General features: G+C 41.2%; 2 protein-coding genes across 7 annotated transcripts in view; one reads left to right on the forward strand and one right to left on the reverse strand.

Annotated features, from left to right (window-relative positions):
• The window catches only part of LOC135167494 (uncharacterized), a 162867-nt gene that overhangs the window by 106261 nt on the left and 43859 nt on the right, over positions 1 to 12747 (reverse strand). The gene's annotated exons all lie outside the window — the stretch shown is intronic.
• Bx (Beadex) overlaps positions 1 to 12747 on the forward strand; it is a 53212-nt gene that overhangs the window by 4664 nt on the left and 35801 nt on the right. The window lies entirely within an intron of this gene.

Below are 12747 nucleotides of genomic sequence, written 5' to 3' on the forward strand. Positions count from 1 at the left end.
AGAAAAGTCCAACCGTCACGTGAAAAATTTAGGGGGAAAAAAAGCTCGCTCCAAAGGTCAAAAATTTGGGTCGCCATGAATGTAAAATATTTCAGAGTTAAAATGTTCCTTTTGAAGTGGCATTCATTCTGTAGCTTTTGTTTTTAATTCAACGAATTTTCAAGAGGGAGAGGGGTAGTTTGGAATGAGTGACACAAGCCAGTGCACGCGTTAGAAATTTTCGGCATGACAAACGCTCCGTAACGCAGTGCGCAGTATGCAGGAGGGCGAGGGGGATAGTGGGAAGGAGGATTAACTTACGGAGGTAACTTTGAGGGACGTTAGTAACAGCATTACAATGTTATTAGATTTACCGCAAGCACCTACATCCCCCGGGGCTCTCGTATGGCGCAGTGAATTACGTTTATGCCCGTGAACTGCGTTGACTGTAAGTAACTCTAAGTAGCTGAAGTTATTCCGTAGATATTAATTTACGTTATCAGAGACAAAGGGAAAATTGTACGATTCTGATTAGTCCAGAAGGTAAAATGGACTTCCAGAAAATTATTGAAAATTTATGAACCAGTGGCTCCCACTCAAATAGAATTATCATCAATTAATTCAAGGATTAAATCAAGAATTATTCTATGAGACTGTGAATCTTCGACATTAAATGACGCGGAATTATTAATTAACTCCCTAATTATTGTGGAATCGACTGGGAATTTATAATTATCGCTGATTTATCCGGAAGGGAGACAAAAATTTAATCTAGAATTTTGTTAGTCTAGTAGCAGCAGAAAGACTCCTAAAAATTCAGTCTCGCCGTTCTAAATTTTCCAGCGCTATCTTGTCGGTTTCGACAGTAATGTGCCGGCGTATTATGTAGAGTGAACACACGCTCTTCCCCACCCACACCTTCGTTTCACCTCCCCCTTTCCACCCCCGTCATCCCTTTTAACATGGTTAAACTGTAGCACAGTGGCAGAGGCAAGTTGGTGTGGCCGTTTAGCGTCAGATAGCGGAAACGTATGAGAGACGGGGGCGAAGCCACCCCTTATCTTAAGGGTAGCCACTCAATAGCTGGGTGTAGGAGTGCCTTCTATATATTTGTTACCTGAAATTTCTGGGGGAGTTACAGATTGCAAGGTTTAATGCATTCATGCTGAGGACAAAAAAGGGAATGGAATTCTTTTGTGTTTCTTTTTGATAGAATTTCAGGAAAAAATTGAAACTTTATCTAGGGCTAAATTCATTATCGGGAGGGTGGCTTTATGAGGCAAGGAGGTTCCACATTTAATTAAAAATTCAATGAAATACCTAAGAAAAATAGCACACCCTAATTACGAGGAAATTCTGACCTGAGTCTAAATAATTTTTATTGCCACCTGAGTGCGCCTAACTAGTAGCTCAGGAGTATCACTTTAGGGTACAATCAGTAAAATCTAACCCAAAAGCTATTTCTAACACAAAAAATTAGAGATTTCGGATTTGACGAACACAATGCTCCCATTCGTAAGCAAAAATCTCAACTCCTTCGTGTTTTACTCCCTTACCTCATTTAAGGCAAACTGTCCGCAACCTTGGTGCAAACTGCCCTTATCTCGTGGACGTTTATGTCCACGCCTTATCTCACCCCTCGCCCTCCCCCTGTGGACTAAAACCCAGACTACTTCATGCCCCAGGTATACAAACCCGCCTGTATTCTCCCCTCGCACTCACATTCCACCCCAGAATTTTATCGTCACAGTTTCTCACCTATGTCACTAACCAAACTACCCTTCACATGAATTCAATTACGTCTCCCTATTCAAGCCAACAGCTCATCTCTATTTCTATCTTTCTGAGGAGAAATATTAAGGGGCAGTTACCGAGAATCAACTGTTAGCCTTATCTGGAGTTCTTGAGTGGGGGTTTGAGAGAGACGCGGATGATGGCAGGAAGGGGAAAAAAAAATATGGGAGAAGAGGGGGGGGGGGAAAAAGTGTTTTGTGGTGAAAACAAAGACGTTACTCGCCGGCAGTATCGGGGGGTTGTAAAATAACCGATGAACGAGAGACGGTTTACCGCCACGAGAAGAAAGACCGGGTAATAAATGAGATAAGCTCGAGGGTGTAGGGTGGGGATATGGATGGTGTGGGGTAAGACCTGGGATTCTCTATCCCTCGAGGACATTATCAATGTGTTTCCTTTTGGCTTTCCCTTACGTGGCATCGACGATAAGAATACAGACCGATCACTTCGCCATCGTGATGAAAATTACGATTGTTATCGGTCATGTCAGAGATCTGAGACGGTTTCATCATTAATAATGCCGCGGGGGAAGTCATTCCATCGGTTGAATGATTGGCTTTACCCCGGTCATTCAAGGGAACACTGATTCACAACGGTAAAGTAAAAAAAATCGGGAATTTTGCTTTCGAAGGGAAATTATGATTAAGATAATTTTTTTAAATATACGTAGGCCATATTGAGGCAGGAGACAGAAATGATCAACTGCATTTCCACCAATTCCCATCCCCCAAATCAACAATCGAACCTGCACCACTTTTCCGATTGCAGTTTCAATGAAAAAGCAGTTGACGTTTTAATTACAAAGTGAATTCCCTGAAAAAAAAATTGAATTGTTCAGCTCACATGTCTTTGCCCTTTCAATTGTCGACCCTGTTAACTCGTTAATTTGATTTGATTAACCGATTGAAGACACAAACCCGAGTGGAATTGATTTGGATATGTCTTTTTTTTGAATTGTCGAGCGAATTCGATTGAGTGAAAATTTCGTTGTTGGTGGATAATTGAATAGGCGCTGTATGTCCGCTCGACGCGGCCGCAAATTGACCGAAACGGGTGCCTCTGTTTCGCTAGCAGTTGGGATGAACCAATAAAAAATGAAAAAAAAAAAATGTTGAGGGGCTAACTGTGAATATAGGATGGTGACGCAATGTGTGTGAGAGTCAACTGTGGCGAGATCGAGTGAAGAAGGGCGAATGAGAGAAGAGAGAGAAGGCTATCCGGCTTAATCATTCACGCTTATACTGGCTCGTGTGTCGGGATATCGATATTCCGGAAAAGTTTCGTTGAACTTTAATCGTTAGTGAGGAATAACTGAATAAACTGGAGATTGAAAAAAAAAACAAAATGAGAAATACTCATTCCCCAAATTGTTTGAATACTTCCCAACTAAGAAAATTCATTTTGAATCGAGGATAATAAATACCTAGACGCGCGTCTGACCATTAAATTCCTCATTCCCTCATCCTCTTAATTTGTATTATGTTTTTTCTTTTGTTGGCAATGCCATTGTCTTCTCAATTCGCGTAATCGACTTAACCGAAAAACAATTCTATAATCCCTCAAACCTAATTAGGATTCCTCGCTGAACAACTCGAGTTAACTCAAGCAACGAAACAGAAACAATATTCCACCTCCTCCCTCTCTCCCTCCCGACCCCCCATGTCTGTTGATAACTTTGTTAGAGTCTGTCTTCGCCCGAAGGGAGAGAGGAGGGAGGGAGAGTAACTCAGCGTGTCCTCAACCTGGCCAATGTAATCGCTTGTAAAAATGTAATAAAAGATCAAACGAGAGGATAAATTGAACGGATATCTGAAATAAGAAATTTCTTTTTTTTCTCCCCGTGTCCAGACAATGTTTTACCGGCCGAATGTTTATGGAGGTGGAAAAATTTCAGAAACTGAACGTCTACAGCAATGACATGAAAAATAAGGAATATCTTACAGCAGATCCTGAATGCAAAAAAAGTTCTGAGAATGGAAAGCATAAACACATGAGTATATTGAGGTGAAGTCAGGGTGGAATGTTGGACGAGTATTTCTTCATTTATTCGTCAAAGGTTACCAGGGAGCTTTTGTGTGTCCATAGCTTATATTAAATCATGCAAGAAGGATAGGATGCCAATAAGTCACTCGTCCCTCCAGGCGTTTCCTCTTGTCCTTTGGCTCTCGACAATTTTTTTTCTCGTTTTTTGTAGTCAAGTACAAAAAGAAACCTACAATGCACTCATGCGAAAGATGATTTCTATTTTTCTCAATTCTTTTGGTTATATACTATCATCAAAATTGTTATTAAATTGTTGATATTTTTCAGGGATAGTAGTTAAATGTTGTATACACAGCAAGATCAGGTGCTTATATTTTTCACACGTTTTGTAATCTCTTTAAAATCAGTAATGAACTGGTGTTTAATTTTCCTAACAGTGAAATTTCATCTTTCGCATATGAACTGCCATCGCAATCACAGTTGATTCCCCTCCACTCAGACCAAATCATCCCCAGAACATGAAAAAAAATTAAGAGACACCCGGCAATTTTAAACAGTCCCCAGCCAGTTCTAGTAATCCCTGAGTGTGCAATGATTGATGCTGGACCACGTGGCACAGCGGGGTAAAATTGACGGGCAACTGGAGTACTCCCGAAAGGGGTGGGGGGGTGTTTTGGAAGGTGTGCGCTATAGGTTTATGGTATGGGAAAATTTAATTAACGTAAATGCCGCTGCCACGTCCGGCGCTACAACACCGCGTGTGTGTGGCGATCGCTCATATGCAACCCTCCAACACAAATCCCCCCTTCCCCTCTCACCACCATCCCTCGGCCTTTCCACTACCCCTTTCGCCGGCCGTCGTCGGTTCGCAAAACCCTCTGACCACTGAGCTGGGTTATTAAACAGTATTCCACGCAAACGGGCGCGTGTAGAAAGGGGTAAGTGTGCGCCCCCGGAGATTCAAGGGCTGAACTTTTGAAATTTTCCCGAGTATTTGATTGATCGGAAGGAATTGATCGAGGGCCTATTAATTTATTTGCAGTTTCAGAGGAAAAGCAAGTTGATTGGTTGATGTATTTGGTAATTGATTTACCAATCACTACATCGGTGAACATTTTTCAAGGAAATCCCGTTTTCATTCACCAAATAATTATAAAAATAATTCATCCCTTCCTCTCCTCTCCTAAATAACCCAATTACTCTGTTGCATCAACCGCCAAAATTTCCCCCTACCGTGTCTCAAAATACTCAGCTTGTCAAGCTGTAATTACTAATTACTCGACCCATAGCTCCTGTTATACAACAGGAGGAAGCACTAGGGGATTTGAAGTGTGTGCGGATGTGCAGAGCAAAAGTGAAAGGGGGGTGAGGGGGGACTGCGATACGTGTATTCCACCTACCGACGGACCCTTTATTAAATACCTTTCGAAATTAAAATTATAATTGCATTCACTGGTCACCCCATCGCTTTCCCTCCCTCCCCCTCCTTCCCCTCTAAATCGCAGTCGGAGGGTCCGGTTGACAAAATTCATTCTTCAAACTTTGTGATATACTTTTTGGGAGGAAATTGATCAGTGATGATCACTCGAGGGCAAACAATTCCCATAGTACAACGAGGGGATGAAGGAATAGATCATAAGCACACTTGAAATTCAAAGCCATCCCCTTCTATTCCACCCCCTCAGTCATCCCAGCATTTGGTATCAATGCACTTGGAAGCAACTGCTCGGTGGTTGAAAGGCCTCGAGAGTCATCAACAGGATATCGGTTTATTGCGGAAATCATGGATCACGTGGATATTCTAATTAGGATTGGGGCATCAAATCTCACCAGGCATCCACAGACTTCTCATGGTCAGACTAAACGTTTGCCTGGACACTGTATTGCCTAGTTGCTTGCCTGCTGGCTGCTGTGCCTTCTATACTGCAAGGCACCCCCTTCAGCACTCCCACTGTTTAGCCACTGTGCCACTGACGGCTCGCTAATTGCTCAACCAACCCCCTCCCCTCATCGCCCCTTCATTCCACCCTTCAAATCCAAATGCATCCCTGCGTGCGAGTTAAACTACCCCGTTCTCTCCTGATGCCTCGTTTCAGGGCCTCTTGGTTTTCCATCGTTGGACGGTGTGTTGCATCGCGTTAACGATACTTCTGAGCTATTAATCAATTCGATAAATTTGTGTACAAGAGATTGAAGTGAAATTTTCATTCGTGAAAAAAATTTTACTCCCAATCTCTTAATTTTGTAGTAAATCACATACACCCTGCATTTTTAATTCGAATCTCTCATCCGAGCTCGTCCTACCTCGGCAATTCGTTTCCGTTTTTCCTTCCGTCCTCGGGAATCTCTTTTGCATTTTTTTTACCTACCCTCCACCTCCCCCCCCCCCACACTCCCTTCCATTTTTTGCAAGACTGGAATCCGCTCTCAAGGGCTTGACGGGTGGGGGGTAGGGGAAGGGAGGAGGTTTACCGGTGGCGAGGATTTTTTCCTCTGAACACAACCGGAAATTAATAGCCCAAACGATAAACACGGAGATAGAAATTCCTGTAATTTCCAGATACCTTGTGTCTCAATTTCCCACCAATAAATTTCACTCAATTTCTCGGAATGACGTGTTATGCATAGAGAAAAAAACTCGGCTGAAATTACCACACCAATCGGGGGAAAAAAAATTGCAAAGTTAGTTAGTCACTTGAAAAATATTACGTAACAGGTCTGTAATTCCTATGAAACTTCATAACTTTCCCTCATGTAACAAAGAATATTCTATAGTGGGACAGAAATTAGTTGACAATGAATCATGATACATTTTTATTTAACCATAGGATAATATTTATCGAAAAATTCTCTCCGCAGAGTCCAATCAATTGAAATGGTAAATACGTATCAGCATTAACGTGCCAGTGCTTCTATTTCCAGCATCAACATCGCTTTTCCAATACCCCCCCCCGTCGCCGCCTATTTCACCCCCAATACTATACCCCTATCCCCCTCCCCTCTTCAACTAGCGGTGAAATCGATGGCGCGCGCCGCTTTATTAGTTTCGTCCAAGCCGATAAATCAGCGGCGTAGATCAATTTTGCTTTGTCGCAATTCACCTATTGGGTTTAGTGTACAATCAGATTAATAAATTTGCGATTTGATTCCTCACATTGCCAATAATTCTATAAACCATGAAGCCAGTACAAGCGAAATGGCTGAGCATCACACGTGAGTCATCTAAACACTGGCCAGGCGGTGGCTAGGGGGGAGGAGGTGGATTGGAAAGGGCGGGGAGGGGACGATCGAGTGTCGTTCAATCGTTGGCGAGGGCAAATCGAAACTGGGATTAATTATCTTTGACCGTCTGTAATTTGCCCAGGATTTCTCATTCCTCTTTTGGCCGCAAATTAATTCGACAACAACCCTTCAATCCCCAATCGTTTCACCCTTTCCCTCCCCGCCGGGGATAGATTATCAGATTTGAAAAAGTTTGTAAATAGGGGAATTCCGGGGGGATAAACCTGGATGGACTGAGTACATGTTCTACGTTTTTATGGAACTCCACGAGAATAAAAAAATTTCAAGAACTAGTGTATGTTGAAGAGGATTTTTAAATATAGACAAAATTAATCGCGAACAGCAAAATATCCGAGAAACGAAAAATTATCATTTCCTTTTCACAAAACCACGGAATTGACTTTCCTAATTTCATTGGACTCCCTCGTTCACCGCCTGAAGTTGATCGACATTTCTCTCCTGTCGCGGAGTAACCGAATAAAAGAATAAACAGAGCGAAAGCAAAAAGAGAAGTCGAGAAATCGTTGTGCTTCCGGTTCATCTATCACATCGTACATTTTTATTCGTTTCTCTCTTACGGATATTTTAGCTGTAAATGGAATTCTGAAGCGCTATACATAATCCCTCGAGATCCAAATAAGCAACTGTATGAAAAAAGAAAAAAAAAACATGAAATTGAAGTCTGCAAAGGATCGGATGAAACAATTAGAAACGTATGCAGGAAAAATAGTAAAAATGGGGAATGAAATGAGTTGAAATTGAAAGAATATCAAAACAAAAGCCTTTTATCCACATCGTCGCCCCTTGGTCGGCTCGCGTCAGATTGTATTATATTTTTTAGTTTCATTTATGATGAAACGCGAAATTAATTAAACATCTGAGCCCACGTATCGCTTTAAAGCGCCGGGGGTGAAGTTTTGAATCGGTTAAATAAACGTTTTCCACGCACTGTAGGAAAGATAGCGGGGTTAAAGTGAGGGGGTGGGGGATGATATGACAGGGCCCTCTGGGTTTTACGATGTAATTCGTCGCTCTACGTAGAATAATCAATCTCTAATTAATTAGCAAATCTTATTTCCATGGAGAGAAATATTTAATGAAAGTGACCTGTCTTTTTCGTACCTCCGGTATGATGACAATATTTTCAGAATTGCAACTATAATAGCCAATTTTGACTCTTCCGGAATAATTATAAGAGGTAATAAACATAATTAATCCGAGGCAATTAATTCAAACACATTTTTCACCAGAAGGAAATAACTCGTGGCACAGGCCTCCTTCATAGCAATTCAAGATAAATAATTACGAAACTTGAAACAACTTTTGTCTCCGTGAATTGTGTTCTGGAAACACGTGTGCTGTTACACCCCCTTCCTAACCCCCAACACGAAATTAATTTCAACAGATTACAAGTGCACTTGAATTTCTTTACAAAATTATTACCACCACCTTGGAAAATAATTCAGTTGTCAAATGACCGCAAGATGCGCCTGAGAATCAGAAAGAATTTCTGGTGAATGCCCAGGGGTGAAACACTCCAGTTGATATCGAGTGGGTGGGGAGGGGTGAAAAGGGGAGGACAGGCGCGCCATCCTAAGCCGGCTTGACTAATTGGCGGCGTTATAATCATGGGTACACGGTTAGGTTGGTATTACCGCGAGTTATAGCCCCTCTACAACCCTAGGCCCTCACTGTATACCTAACCCATTCTACTAACCTCGGATGTGTCTCGCCACACACTCTCCGAGAAGAAGAGGTGGGGTTTAATGATCCCACCATTTACGCAAATTTTCCCATTATGCCACCGCGGTTTTCAACCCAACAAACGAGACAATTTCATCGGTGTGCGGAATACGAACGATAGGTTCTCATTGAGGGACATCTGCCGGTGGCGTCGGGGTACTAATGACAAGAGTGAGGTTCTGTGTTCTCAGCAGCTGACTGGAAGGAGTATTAATTTCAATGCCAGATGAAAATTTGACATTTGACCACTGACAACTCTATAATATTATAATTTTTGTGATTGAAAATCCACAATCTTCAATCCCTCATTTATCACCCAAAATATCCTCCAGTTTCCTTCATTACCTTCAATGATCCAATCTCCCAAAAATGATGTCCAATAAATCCCAAAAGATTTCACAAATAATGTCCGATGTCGGATTGTGATAATAAAAAATCGCTGGATATAAAATAATTCAAACGAATACCTCGAGGGACATCTCGGACAGTCCTACCGGGACAATATATATAGCGTCCTGCGGCTTATCCACGAATGGTCATTCATATAAGCGAATGCTGCAAGAGAAAGAGAGAGAGAGAGAGAGAGAGAGAGAGAAAAAAATGACACTGGTAAACGCTAACCGAGCCTTCTCCCGTTATCTGTAACAGTTAGGCCACCACCGGAGATTTGTTGGCATCGTTCATTCCGTTACATTACCACCAGGGAAAGTTTTCTCACCAACAAATGCCAGTGCATTCATCCCCTTCCTCACATCCATCAGGATATTTTTGAAACTCGAGCCTTGCAGCAAGTTTAATTGTATCAAGTATTTGGTAAAAGACCGGAGGCCTGAAGAGTTTCTCTCGGAGTTTGGAAATTGGAGACGGGGGAGTGGAAACAGAGGACGTGGCATCACTGCGGGCCATTCCCGTGGGTGTGATCACTGCTAACTAAACTTGTAAATCTCCAACGTCCCAGTGGCCGGTCGGCTGCCACCCCCGACTGACCAGAACGCATTTGTCTGTCTTAACCGAGCGTATAGGTTTTCGGTTGTATTCTACTGTGGGGAAATTGTCCGAAACAAACGATTCAACTAGACTAATGTTTATTGTGAAAACGTTTAGATTTGATCAAAATTCATAATCTCAGGGGACAATGCATTTTTTGTAATCGGAATGATTTTTTATTGGGCGATATATTGGAAAAAGTTTGAATATTGTGGTCAACTATTGCGTGTTGGGAAACAAAAAATTAAATGTCCTAAAGGGTTTTGGGAGGAGAAACTAATTCTCTTGTCAAAAGAAATTATTTGTATTTACTAAATCCCTTCCTCCCGCAAATTGACTATCTGGATAAACCCAACCTCTGAAGAGTTACCGTTTCCAATTTTTTATGCAAAAATTTACCGTCATATTTCATTCTTTCGCAAATGTAAATGGTAAAAAGCAAGTAAGAATGTATTTAGCATAAATGTAAAATAAGCCCGTGGCCAGAGTATAAATTGTATTCCCATTAGGCAGTGGTGGCTTTTTGGATAACTGAGGTGGTATGGGTGGACTGCATTTGAATACCGGATTAAAAATTAAATATTATGCGAGGCAGTTACGTCGATTAGGCGGGAGTGGACGAGTGGAATAAAATATTTTGTATAAAAGGGAGGAAATAATAAGGGTTAGTCCTCCCCAAGATCCCCACGAGGATGAAAAATGTTGAGTCGAATTTGATTGAGAATTTTTTTTCTCTGTCCCCATGCATAATATCGCTCTCATGCAAAATTGTTGAGGTACAATTAATAAATCGTCCAGATAAACCCATCTCGTTAACAATAATTTTCCATTTATGGATAAAAAATGGCACTTTATATCGCAGCATAAAGACAGACATTCGTCATGATAATCGAGACAAGCGGATACCTACGAGAGGCATAAAGGTGGCTCGTAACTCCTCGTTTCCCGACGGGGCTTTCATTTCTAATGCGAAGATCTCCGTAACTGTACGAGAATACGTACATCAAAGTTTATTACCCTTTTACTAACCCAGCAAAAGGTTATAATGTTATTTCGTGAATAAAAAAATTGTGAATTTCCAGTCTCGCGATGAATGGATAAAGATTTTTCGCGAAATATCACTGATTTACGGGACTGTCCACTCAATCATTGGAGGCATTATTTAATTTGATGTATTCAATGCAACCTCAGCTGCATTTAAGAAATTTTTTCACTCCACCAGACAAATTAATCGCTTCAAATCACGTTTCAATTTACGATCTCACATTGAAAAAACTTTTTCCCAAACTGATTTGAAATCAGACGGTTAACTGTTCTGATCGAGGGTCAAGGTGCCCCAGGGTAGATCCTAAACTCATTTAGAAGTACGGTCAGCTGGTTCCCATCACCCTCCAGCGAGTCTACCATGATTTTTAATTACCAAGAACATCAGGAGCTCGCCGGTAATTTCGGAAAGCCCCGGGGCAACCCGAAGACGCAAAAAGAATGATATTTTTCCTCGTGAAATTTTAATCATTCAAAACAGTCTCTCCCCCACATAATCCCCCGGCTCGTTCATTTCCGGAATATTCACGACTATTTAAAAAAAAAATTGAAAGTCTTGAGAGCTGCTGTTTCCGGCAACATTCAGCCAATTTTAAAACATCTCAACACATACGAATGACTGATGGATAATTCTGATCGGAAAGCAAATCCGATCTGAGGCGATTAAGAGACGTATTATTATCCGTGAATCACATCCGGAATCTTTCGCATGCTGATAGGAATATGGCATTCGGTTGTTTGGCTTCCAATCGCCGATGTGAAATCGATTTGGAATTTCAGAGGGATATCCGAATTCGGTAAATCCGGTTTCTAGCGTTCCTGAAACGGGGTTTCGGTCACGTGGGCTAAAGCAAGCGTGCAAGAGATATAGGATGCGAATACCGGGTTTGTCCCACACACCCTAAAATGGTTAGGAACCTTGCCATCTCGTCCCAACGAGCCCACTGCTACTTGAATAATTGAAGGATTTAAACGTTAGAGGTTTATGTCCGGCTATTAACGTACGTGGAATATCAAATGGTTTTGTGAAATTATTAGGAGATCGTTTCATTATCAATTCGGTCCGGTAATCGTTTGAAAAACACTGGAAACATGGCCAACATCAGGACAATTTCTCGATTTTTCCAGGTGAAGGGAAGGGAAGTAATCAATGGATTGTTTAATGGGCTCGAGAATTTCCCCCTCACATTGAAACATGAACTGAAATTTTGATCTTTTGGGCCTTGTAATTGAAAAAAAAATTGAACCATAAATTCTTCCATTATATAATTGTTATCACAAGGTCACGTATTTAGACGAAATTATTATTGACAACATTGAATTCTCCTGAAATAACCATATCGACATATTTCTCTATAAGTGGCATCAGCCTAAAACTCGAAAACCGGTGCTATTATATTCATAGAACACCGGGATGGGTTTCTATCCGCACCGGAGATTAAGGGTCGAGCGTGCATTATGGAGATGGTTAAATGCATGGAAGATCACCCGGTTTAATTTCTGTACACACTCCCGTCAAGCCAGATAAGAACAAATAAATGTTTCAGGGGGTAACATTCAAACCTGAAAATGCCTTTTCAGTGTTGCGAGGTATTTTCAGTATTTCCGTTTGATTAATCGATGAGGAAAAATTGGGGAGGGGGAGTATAGCAGATGGGCCATTTTTATGATACCTTTATCATAATTGAATCGATAAAACGAGAGATGTGGAATTATCTGGGTGGTATGGTGTGAGGATCATCAGGTAACGGCTCATTAAATTCTTCAATAACGATCCAGGAGAATATCAAATTTTGTTCCCCATTAATTTTTATGTAATCCGATTACTTCTCTATATCATAAAATAATGTTGATCATTGAAAGAATGTATCCCACAGGTATTTTTTATAAGACACAAAACAATTGAGGAACGATGTTATGAAATGAGATAATGTG

This window comes from Diachasmimorpha longicaudata, chromosome 11 (genome assembly GCF_034640455.1).
Source record: "Diachasmimorpha longicaudata isolate KC_UGA_2023 chromosome 11, iyDiaLong2, whole genome shotgun sequence".
In the NCBI taxonomy this organism is placed as follows: Eukaryota; Metazoa; Arthropoda; class Insecta; order Hymenoptera; family Braconidae; genus Diachasmimorpha; species Diachasmimorpha longicaudata.